The 10,773-nt window shown below is 44.6% G+C and overlaps 1 non-coding gene and 1 pseudogene across 1 annotated transcript; both read left to right on the top strand.

Annotated features, from left to right (window-relative positions):
• The first annotated feature begins 1,362 nt into the window (after positions 1-1,362).
• On the top strand, positions 1,363-1,572 carry LOC142654072 (U2 spliceosomal RNA; annotated as a pseudogene).
• A 6,289-nt stretch (positions 1,573-7,861) lies between these two features.
• LOC142653724 (U2 spliceosomal RNA) lies at positions 7,862-8,049 on the top strand. The gene has a single exon (XR_012848641.1). It is a non-coding gene; the product is annotated as a U2 spliceosomal RNA (small nuclear RNA).
• The last annotated feature ends 2,724 nt before the right edge of the window (positions 8,050-10,773 follow it).

Below are 10,773 nucleotides of genomic sequence, written 5' to 3'. Positions count from 1 at the left end.
TGTAAACATGTTTTGTATTGCGTCTGCTTTTAAAATAAATTGGGGTAAGAGCAAATTTAAATTTTTTTTCAGTAATGAGCGAGTGAGTGATTCTGATATGGAACAGGTGGATGGTGTGAAAATTTTGGGTATTGTGTTTGATGATGAGTTGAAAGGGAGAGAAAGTTGGGATGAGTTAGGTGGTAGGATTGTGAGAAAGTTGGAAATGTGGAGAATGAGGGATCTTTCTTTTTCGGGGAAGGTTTTAATTGTCAAAAGTATTATTCTACCTATGATTTTATATGTTGCTCTGGTTTTTCCTCCTGCTGTTGATATGTTAAAAAAAGTGAATAGAGTTTTGTTCCTTTTTTTATGGGGGAGCGGGATTGAGAAGGCAAAGAGAGAAATTCTAATGAAAAGCAGACGAAATGGAGGCCTTGATTTCCCAAATTTGGAGATCTTCATTGGAATTAATTGTGTACGGTTTTTTGTAGAGCTTTTATTTAAAGAATCCAAGGCTTCCAGAATGTCGAAGTATCTAGCTGGAACGGTGATTCAGCGTCTAAGGTGGGAAAAACGTAATTTATGTAAACCAATTGCTTTTCAGTGCACAGGGTGGTATTTGTATGTTGAAAAATTTATTAAAAAGTTCCAGCTAGAGGATGTAAGAATGGAGAGATTTTTGAGCGAAAAGAATGTTGTGAGAAGTATGTGTATGAATAATGTGATGTGTTCTGTAAATGGTTTGAATTCGATGGAGTCTAAGTCTGTGTGGAAGAAGATTGTTACGTATGATGTGTCAAATAAGCAGAAAGATTTGTTATGGATGTCGGTACATGGAGTGTTGCCTGTAAGGAGTGTTCAGAAAAGAAGAGGTTTGGTTGCATCTGAAAGGTGTCCGAGAGAAGGTTGTGGGGATGATGAGGATGTGAGTCATGTGTTTTGGTCGTGTAAGCATGCAAAGGATGTTTGGAAAAAGTTGAGTGGGTTGTGCGAAGAATTGACTGGTTTGAAGTGTTTGACGTATGAAATTGTCTTGTTTGGTTTGTGTAGTTTGGGTAGTGAAAAGGATAGAGTGTTGTGGATTTTTTTGACTTGTGTGAAAGAGGTATTGTGGAATACGAGGAATTTGAATGTGTATAAAAGAGAAGTATTTGAGATGGAGGATGTGGTTAGTATGGTATTGGCTAAATTGTATTTTTATTATAAATGGGATCTAGAAAAAGGTATGGATGCGGAAGGGATATGGCGAATGTTAAAATGGAGGTATTTAGTTTGAGTAATTTTGTTTGACTTATCTTGTATTTGATGGAAAAATAAAATAATGAACCAGAGTGATGAGATTTTTTGAAAAATAGAGAGGTGGTTTGAACAACTACAGTTCTCGGTTTTATTCAAAAAAACCTGAATGGTTTAATAAAAAAAAAAAAAAAAAAAAAATCTGTTCTTATCAGTTTAATATCTGATACGTCCCCTATCTGGGGACCATATATTAAATGGATTTTTAGAACAGGGAGATGGAAATAGAGCTTGCTCTGTCCACTCCACGCATTGACCTGGTATTGCAGTATTTCCAGGACCGGTGCACCCTTTCCTTATGTGTTGACTAAAATCAGATTCCAAAAGTGTTTTTTTGTGTTTGCCATTGTTTCTGTCTTTCTGATGGGATCTCCCCTTTTAATCCCATTATTTCAACACCTGTTGGACAATGCATTTGTACAGTCATGTGTGATAATGAGCTAATTTATTAAATGCAATTAATTAATACATTGCCACCTCTTGTTGTGTGTGTGTCTTCTGTGTTTCTGTGTTTCCGGCATTTCACATTGGAACAGCTCATTCACCTTCCTTGTCTTCTCTCCGCCCTCCCTCCTAGGTAAGTTAAAGAGCTGCACCTGAGCCAGCCACTGATTGATGCAGCACCACAGTCAAATAGTGGAGTGGAGTGGAGTAGGGGAACAGCAAACAGCCATTAAAGCAGCCAGCCGCCTACCCGCCACAATGGACCTACCTGTGTACACTAGATGGATGTGATGGAATGTACTGTCGTCCCTACATTTCAAGAAGAAGTAAGAATTGCAGTTGCAACAAACCCTTGCTTGCCTACAAAGAGAGCAGCAATTTGGATTTGTTACTTTGTTACCTGGAAGAATAACAAACTGTGCAAGGATGGAGGTTGTAGGAGCAAGGAGAAGTTGTCTGTAAAGTTGGTGGATGCCTATTTTCCATTTTGCAGTCCCTTGTCTCCCTCTTGTGGCCTCCTGGAGGCAACTAGCTGTGCAAAAAAAAGACAGCCTGGCGGCCGGCTGTTGCAGTGTTGCCCTCTCAGGCAACACTGAGTGACTGACTGAGCCGCACCGTCTTATATAAAGTTCAGACGGAACTTTGCACGTGTCATAGTGGAGCCCTCAGGATTCCAGAGCCAGCTTTCTGACATCATAATGGGGCCTCAGAGATAAAAGCCTGGGCCCAGGCAGTGTTGGTCAGTGCTGCTCAGCAGGCAGCACTGGACTGGACTGGATTACAGCTGATACAAGGTGTGAAGGAACAAGGGGTGGCTGTGGGCATGCACTTGCTGCCGCTGCCAGTGTTTATCTGCATGGCAGGAGGGCATTTGGGCGTTGCCAGGAAGGCGTTTTTATGTAGATTCCTCCTCTTTCAGCACTGCATTGTGGTGCAAGCAAAAGAAGCAAATCCTGTCTGGCTTCCTCTCCGGCCTTTATTCACCTCCCGCTTAGTAGCTGTAAATGTGTGTGAGCCTGCAGGGCCCCATGGAATTGCCTAGGAGTAGGCTGAATCAATCGCTGCAAGGGGTGAACAGCAGTATTAGGCAGGCTCGGTCAACGCCCGGCCCATTCGGGTTATCGCTTCTCGGCCTTTTGGCTAAGCTCAAGTGGTTTAGCTGGGAGGTCCGTCTGAGTGTTCGCCCTTGGCCTTGTGGCATCACTGGTCCGCCAGCTTAAGCCACCTGCTGCTTTAGGGGGTGATCCAGGAGACAGGGAAGGCGATCGGAGGACGAGGACGAGGAGGATTATGGCTGGACCGCCTAATGCACCAAATACAGTTCGGCTGTTTATCGCAGAGGAGAAGAGGACGTCGTATGGAATTTTGCATGTGCAACAGAAGGTGTTGGAAGGAATTCTGGGAATGGCACACGAATCGATCTTCTGTCTTCAGTCCTTTCCCCAGCAAGGATTCTTTGATGCAAGTTTTTCCACCGTGAGTGAAATGAGGACCTGCTACCTCCGGAGTCAGGAGAACCTTTCCCATCCAGAGCTGCAGGGAATTGATTTTGTCCCTTGTGAGACCAAGAAAAAGAGGATCCCGGTGGTAATCCACATGTACAATCCTTTTGTTGAGGATGAGGAGATCCAGGCATTTTTGGGTCGTTATTGTGCCTATGTCTCTGGTGTGGAGAAAAGGAAGAACATTCTTGGGACTTTTAATGGTATGAGGAGGGTTTGGGTGGAGCTGCGTCCAGACCCAAATGGGCATGATGGTCTGTGCCACCCTCCCCAGAATTTTGCTATTGGGAACAACAGAGGTTTCCTTCACTACCCTGGCCAGCCGGATTTTTGTAGGGTGTGCTACGCCTTTGGCCACACCCGGGAGAATTGTACCACTGGACAGGTATGCAGAAACTGTTACAAGCCTGGACATGAGACTGCCAATTGCGAGGAGGCACGTAAGTGTCACTTCTGCGGATCTGTGGAACACCTGGCCAGGCGGTGCCCTAAGGTGTATGGAGAGGTACAGAGGTCCTATGCCGGGGTCGTGAGAGGTGAGATTGCTGCCTCCGGTCCAACAGCGCCGCCTGTGATGGAGCCGGAGGTTCATGAGGCGGCTGTTGTGGAGGATGTTCCTGTTGCGGTGATGACGGAAGCTGTTGCAGTTCCGGACCTGTTGGTCGCTGAAGGGGAGGAGGCTCAAGCTCCATCTGAGTCCTCTGGAGATCCGGGGGAGATGCAGGTTGATAAATCCTCTCTGAAGCGCAAGGAACCAGAGAGCGTAGTTTCAACGCCATTGAGTGAGCGCATTGAGGAATTTTCCAGTCCGGGTGGGGGAGGGGGAGATTCATCGGCTGCGGTGGATTCTGACTCTTCTACCTCTTCTTTTGGGGCTGGCTACCTTGAGAGCGGTACTGTTACCAAGTTGGCGAAAACCATTCACTTCACAAGAGGTGTAGTGGGGAATAAGAAGGAGAATGTGGCTCGTACTGCTGCGGATGGGACTCCGACGAAACATAGAGGAAGGGGTGCTTTAAAGAAGTCGTGAGGCCCTGTGTTTGAATTGTTTTGACTTTCATTTATAAATAATGCATTTTGTTATAGGTTCCTTAAATGTCCGGAGTATCAGGACTGCAACAAGAAGAGCTGCAACTTTTGATTTTCTGTCAAATTATCATTTTGATGTTTTATGTTTGCAGGAGTGTTGTTTGCTGGAGGAACCTATAAATGCTACCTGGGCCTTGGGTCCTGCAATTTGGTCAGGATCCCAGGAAAGAAACGGGGGGGTGGGAATATTATTTAAAAGTAATGATTTTGTTGTGAAGAAGGTAATTCACATAGTTCAGGGGAGGGTTTTATTAGTTAATTTTGAGTATAGAGGTGCCTCTTATAAAGTTATTAATGTCTATGCTCCGACTGGACGGAGAGAAAGAGCGGAGATGTTTGAGAAATTATATTTTTTCTTGGGGGGGAGGGAAAATTGTTTCCTTCTGGGAGACTTTAATTGTACAGTGAATGCAGGGGATAGGAGTAATGTTGGAGGGGGAGGTGATAGTGGGGTGGATAGTACTGGGAAACAATTAAATGAAATTGTGAGTTTATTTGAACTTAAGGATTGTTTTCGTGAAAAAAATGATGGTTCTTTTGGTTATACGTATTTTAGTAATACTGGAAATATATCGTCACGAATTGATTTTATTTTTTGTTCTAGGTCATTAACTGTTATGGACTTTAAAAGGAGGAGGATGCCGTTCACGGATCATGCGTGGATCGAATGTGTGGTTAAAAGTAACAGTACGTATGAATTTGGTAGGGGTGTATGGAAATTAAATGTGACATTGTTGGATGATGAATGTGTTCGGGAGCAATATAGGAGATTGTTTGGGATGTGGCAATCAAAGAAAGGGGAGTTTTTTAGTGTGATTGACTGGTGGGAATGGGTTAAAAGGGAAACAAAAAGGTTTTTTGTAAAAAAAGGGTGTGAAAGAGGAAGGAAGGAAATGGAGGAGTATGAGAGATGGCAAAAAAGATTGGAGTATTTGTATGAACTTAGACGGGTGGGTATGAATGTTGAAGGTGAGATTGAAGAAGCGCGTGATTATGTTAAAAGATGTTTGGAGGAAAAAGGTAAGAAAATTATTGCACAAGCTAGAGTGGAAGTAAGGGAAAAAGATGAGAAATGCACAAAGTTTTTCTTTAAAAAAGCTTTTAATAAAAAAACTGGAATGGTGAGTGTGTTGAGAGAGGATGGTGTAGAAGTGTTTGGTAAAAATGAGATTCTGGATGAAGTATGGAAGTTTTATACGGATTTGTTTACTGAGAAGGAGCGTGATTGTTCATTAGAGAGTGAATGTTTGGGGTATGTGGATAAACAGTTGGATGAGATTGATCAGAGTTTTTTGAGTGAGGACATAAGGAAGAGTGAAGTAGAGGATGCAATGAATGGTATGAAGAAGGGGAAAGTAGCAGGGAGTGATGGTTTGCCTGTAGAATTTTATTGTGTATTTTGGGATATGATTGGTGATTATGTATGGGAAGTTTGTAAGGAAGTTTTGGAGAGAGGTAGGTTGTCAAAAAGTATGAGTGAAAGTGTGACTGTTCTTTTGTTTAAGAAGGGGGAGAAAAAGAGTTTAAAAAATTGGAGGCCGATAGCGCTCTTAAATTGCGATTACAAGATTATATCTAAGATTATTGCTAATAGGTTGAGAAGTGTGATTGACTGTATGGTTGGTGAAGAACAAATGTGTGCAGTGCCTGACAGGAGGATTTCTGAATGTTTGCTGGGTTTGAGAGATGTGTTGTGGGACTGTAAGGATAGGAAACAAGGTGTGGCTGTGATTACGGTTGATTTTGAGAAGGCGTATGATAGAGTTGTGCATGATTTTATGTTCAAGATTTTGAGGAAAATGGGTGTACCGGAGAGAATGGTTGGATGGATTCAGTGTTTATACAGAGATATAGGGAGTAGAATCCAGGTGAATGGTTTTCTGAGCGAGAAGGTGAGGATTATGTCAGGAGTTCGTCAAGGGTGTCCATTGTCACCAATTTTATTTGTTTGTGTGATTGAACCGTTGTTGGGTATGTTTAGGCGGGACAAGGTAATGCGGGGTGTAGAAATCCCTGGCAGTAAGGGGAGAGATGTGCGTGTGATTGGTTATATGGATGATGTCACGGTTGTGTGTAAATGTATGGCTGCTGTTAAGCGGGCTAAGTTGCTGATTGAATGTTTTTGTATGATGAGTGGGTTTAAGTTGAATGTGGATAAAAGTGGTTGTAAGTTTTTTGATGAATGGAAGGAAAATGACTTGTGTGGATGGCCAGTGAGACAGGGTGGGGTGGAAGTTCTGGGGGTGATTTTTGACAATGATTTGTATGGGAAAGAGAGTTGGGGGAGAGTTTTAGAACGGGTGAAAAATAAAACAAATTTTTGGTCTTTAAGGACTTTATCGATTGATGGGAGAGTTTTGGTGATTAAATCTGTGATTATTCCAATTTTGTTGTATATTAATTATGTTTTTCCTCCGCCTGACAGATGTCTGGCGAGAATCATCCGAGTAATTTTTTTGTTCCTTTGGAACTCAAAGATGGAGAAATTGAAGCGAGAGAAAGTGGTGAAGAGAAGAGTGAATGGTGGAAAAGGTCTGATGAATATTGAATGTTTTCTGGCGGTGAAGTATGTAAGTTTTTGTATGTCGATCAGTAAGAAGGAAAGTGTGTATGGTTGTATGGTGAAGTATTTGGCTGGAAGGGTGTTACTGAGATATAAATTAATGGTAAGGGATTTGAGGGAGCCAACAAGTTTTGGTACTCCATGGTTTTATATGAGGATTGATAGGTGCATTAGGAGGAACCACTTAGAGAATGTGACAGTGAATGATTGGTGTGAGAGCAAGAAAGTGATGAAAGTTTTGGAGTCAAGAGAGATGGTTGAATGTGTGGCTGGTTTGACTGAGAATGAGAGTAAAGCAGTGTGGAAGAATGTGCAAAATAAAGAGTTAGTAAACAGGCAAAAGGATCTTGCTTGGATGACTGTGCATAGGTGTTTACCTACGCGCGAGTTTCAACGGAGAAGAAGGTTGGTAAACAGTGAGAACTGCCCCAGGGCAGGATGTGGTAGGTGTGAGAATTATGTTCATTTACTGTGGGAGTGTGAGTATGCTAAGAATGTATGGAAAGGGATGGGTAAATTGATTAAAGGTATAACTGGGGTTGAATTATTGACGTTTAATATGATGATGTTTGGGTTGTGTGGTGTGAATAGAGAGAAAGCTAGGTTGTTGTGGTTGATTGTAAATTGCGTAAAAGAAGTGTTGTGGGATGTCAGGAATATCTTAGTTTTTAAGCAAAAGGACGTTGAAGTGTATGAGTGTTTGGGCATGATCCGTGGACGTTTATTTCTGTATGTGTTATGTGACCGAAAAAGACTTGGCAGTGATGCCGAAGGAGTCTGGAAATACAAAAAATGGCGGTCATGGCTTATTAATTGAATTTAATGTGTTTTTTTTCTTTTCTTATAAGAATGGGTTTTTTTTGTTTTTTTTGGGAGGATACAATGTATTTGTGTTTGTATTTTTGGATATTTCTCTTTTGAAATGATGGATGTATCTTTGAATATTTTGTTTTTGTACTTTTCATGACAAATGTATGAAATGTAATTTGACTTTATTTTCAATAAAAATTAAAAAAAAAATCTGTTCTTATCAGTTTAATATCTGATACGTCCCCTATCTGGGGACCATATATTAAATGGATTTTTAGAACAGGGAGATGGAAATAGAGCTTGCTCTGTCCACTCCACGCATTGACCTGGTATTGCAGTATTTCCAGGACCGGTGCACCCTTTCCTTATGTGTTGACTAAAATCAGATTCCAAAAGTGTTTTTTTGTGTTTGCCATTGTTTCTGTCTTTCTGATGGGATCTCCCCTTTTAATCCCATTATTTCAACACCTGTTGGACAATGCATTTGTACAGTCATGTGTGATAATGAGCTAATTTATTAAATGCAATTAATTAATACATTGCCACCTCTTGTTGTGTGTGTGTCTTCTGTGTTTCTGTGTTTCCGGCATTTCACATTGGAACAGCTCATTCACCTTCCTTGTCTTCTCTCCGCCCTCCCTCCTAGGTAAGTTAAAGAGCTGCACCTGAGCCAGCCACTGATTGATGCAGCACCACAGTCAAATAGTGGAGTGGAGTGGAGTAGGGGAACAGCAAACAGCCATTAAAGCAGCCAGCCGCCTACCCGCCACAATGGACCTACCTGTGTACACTAGATGGATGTGATGGAATGTACTGTCGTCCCTACATTTCAAGAAGAAGTAAGAATTGCAGTTGCAACAAACCCTTGCTTGCCTACAAAGAGAGCAGCAATTTGGATTTGTTACTTTGTTACCTGGAAGAATAACAAACTGTGCAAGGATGGAGGTTGTAGGAGCAAGGAGAAGTTGTCTGTAAAGTTGGTGGATGCCTATTTTCCATTTTGCAGTCCCTTGTCTCCCTCTTGTGGCCTCCTGGAGGCAACTAGCTGTGCAAAAAAAAGACAGCCTGGCGGCCGGCTGTTGCAGTGTTGCCCTCTCAGGCAACACTGAGTGACTGACTGAGCCGCACCGTCTTATATAAAGTTCAGACGGAACTTTGCACGTGTCATAGTGGAGCCCTCAGGATTCCAGAGCCAGCTTTCTGACATCATAATGGGGCCTCAGAGATAAAAGCCTGGGCCCAGGCAGTGTTGGTCAGTGCTGCTCAGCAGGCAGCACTGGACTGGACTGGATTACAGCTGATACAAGGTGTGAAGGAACAAGGGGTGGCTGTGGGCATGCACTTGCTGCCGCTGCCAGTGTTTATCTGCATGGCAGGAGGGCATTTGGGCGTTGCCAGGAAGGCGTTTTTATGTAGATTCCTCCTCTTTCAGCACTGCATTGTGGTGCAAGCAAAAGAAGCAAATCCTGTCTGGCTTCCTCTCCGGCCTTTATTCACCTCCCGCTTAGTAGCTGTAAATGTGTGTGAGCCTGCAGGGCCCCATGGAATTGCCTAGGAGTAGGCTGAATCAATCGCTGCAAGGGGTGAACAGCAGTATTAGGCAGGCTCGGTCAACGCCCGGCCCATTCGGGTTATCGCTTCTCGGCCTTTTGGCTAAGACCAAGTGTATTTATACAGGAGGTTTTGTCAGAAGGTGCCTGGGGTACCCGGCTACTTGGCCTGGGGGGATCGTCACAGGTTTATCGCCTTGACTTCACCCCCCTGCAGCTATTGGGTAGTCGGACTAGTCCTCAGGCAACGAGAAGGGATCACTAGGCGGACGGCTTGCGCCGGACGGCCTAGAAGGGCGAATCCTTGTCGGGACAAGCTGAAAATGCCGTTTGCGTACGGATTCGTGACTGGGGAAACCCAGTTGCGACAATCTATCCGGATTGAGGTCGAGGAGAAACATCGCCAGCGGAAGAACCTGAAGTTCATAGTAGGGGAAATCCTGCTTGGCTTCTTCGGCCTCAGACGGGAGAACATCCTGTGTCTTAATGACCAGGAAGGCCGCGGACGATATACCATCTCCTTTTGTACCGCGGCCTGCTGCGACACCATCTGTGCAGCCCTGTCTGGTGCGGACCAGACAGAAGAGCGCCTGGACGGGCTCTATTTCGCATTCCTCTACGGGGAGGAATCTATTCCACTTGTCGTGGTGATGCACAGCCCGTTTGTCCCTGCCAGGGACATTGAGATCTTTCTTGGGCGATACTGTCGAGAAATCCACTTCAGCCATGAAGTTAAAAATGCGGAAGGCTTCTGGAATGGAAAGCGGAAGTATTTTGTGAAATTCTTCCAAGACCCAAATGGCATACGAGGCTTTATACATCCGCCAGCCAACTTTGCCATTGGGAGGAACCGGGGATATCTCTTTTACCCCCAGATGCCTCGGTTCTGCTGGAACTGCCAGTCGTATGGACATACGAAAGACGCATGCAGTGAGGGTCATGTCATACGCTGTAATAAATGTGGAGGCCTTGGGCACGTGGCCTCCAAATGCAGTTCCAGCACCATGTGTAACCTGTGCGGGGAGACAGGACACATGTACAAAGAATGTCCAAAGAGAACGCAGTCATTGAGGGGTGAACCCAAACCTGGGCCACCCCGACCGGGGCCAGGGCAGCAGCCTGCAACAGGTGCGGGCACTGCTGGTAATGCCCCGGGACCCACCGAAGGGTCAGGGCCAATACCCTCCGGGCCACGTGTGGAGGGTGGTCCTAGGGATTCCAAGGGGGCCGAGCAGGGCTGTTCTAGCTCTGTAATGAAGGCCCCAAGCTCCAACCCGGAGCCGGTCGGCAAAAAGTCTCGCCGGTCCTCGATACCCACAAAAGGGGACTGGGCAGAGACGGCGGCTGGTGAAGAGCCAAATAAGGAGTCCAGACGTAGGGGCTCCTTGCGGGATACCCCAAGCACCAGCCGCCGCCGATCGGCCGGGCAGCTAGAGTCGGTCCCTCTTGTCACGCCAATAGAGGGTCGGATGCTGACGGCTTTAGATGCAGTAGGCGGAATGATAAGGAAGAAGGAAGGGACCTCACAGGCTCCTGA

Source organism: Rhinoderma darwinii, chromosome 5 (genome assembly GCF_050947455.1).
Source record: "Rhinoderma darwinii isolate aRhiDar2 chromosome 5, aRhiDar2.hap1, whole genome shotgun sequence".
Lineage (NCBI taxonomy): Eukaryota > Metazoa > Chordata > Amphibia > Anura > Rhinodermatidae > Rhinoderma > Rhinoderma darwinii.
Note: the sequence above shows the minus strand (reverse complement) of the source record. Positions and strands in the feature narration are given on the sequence as shown.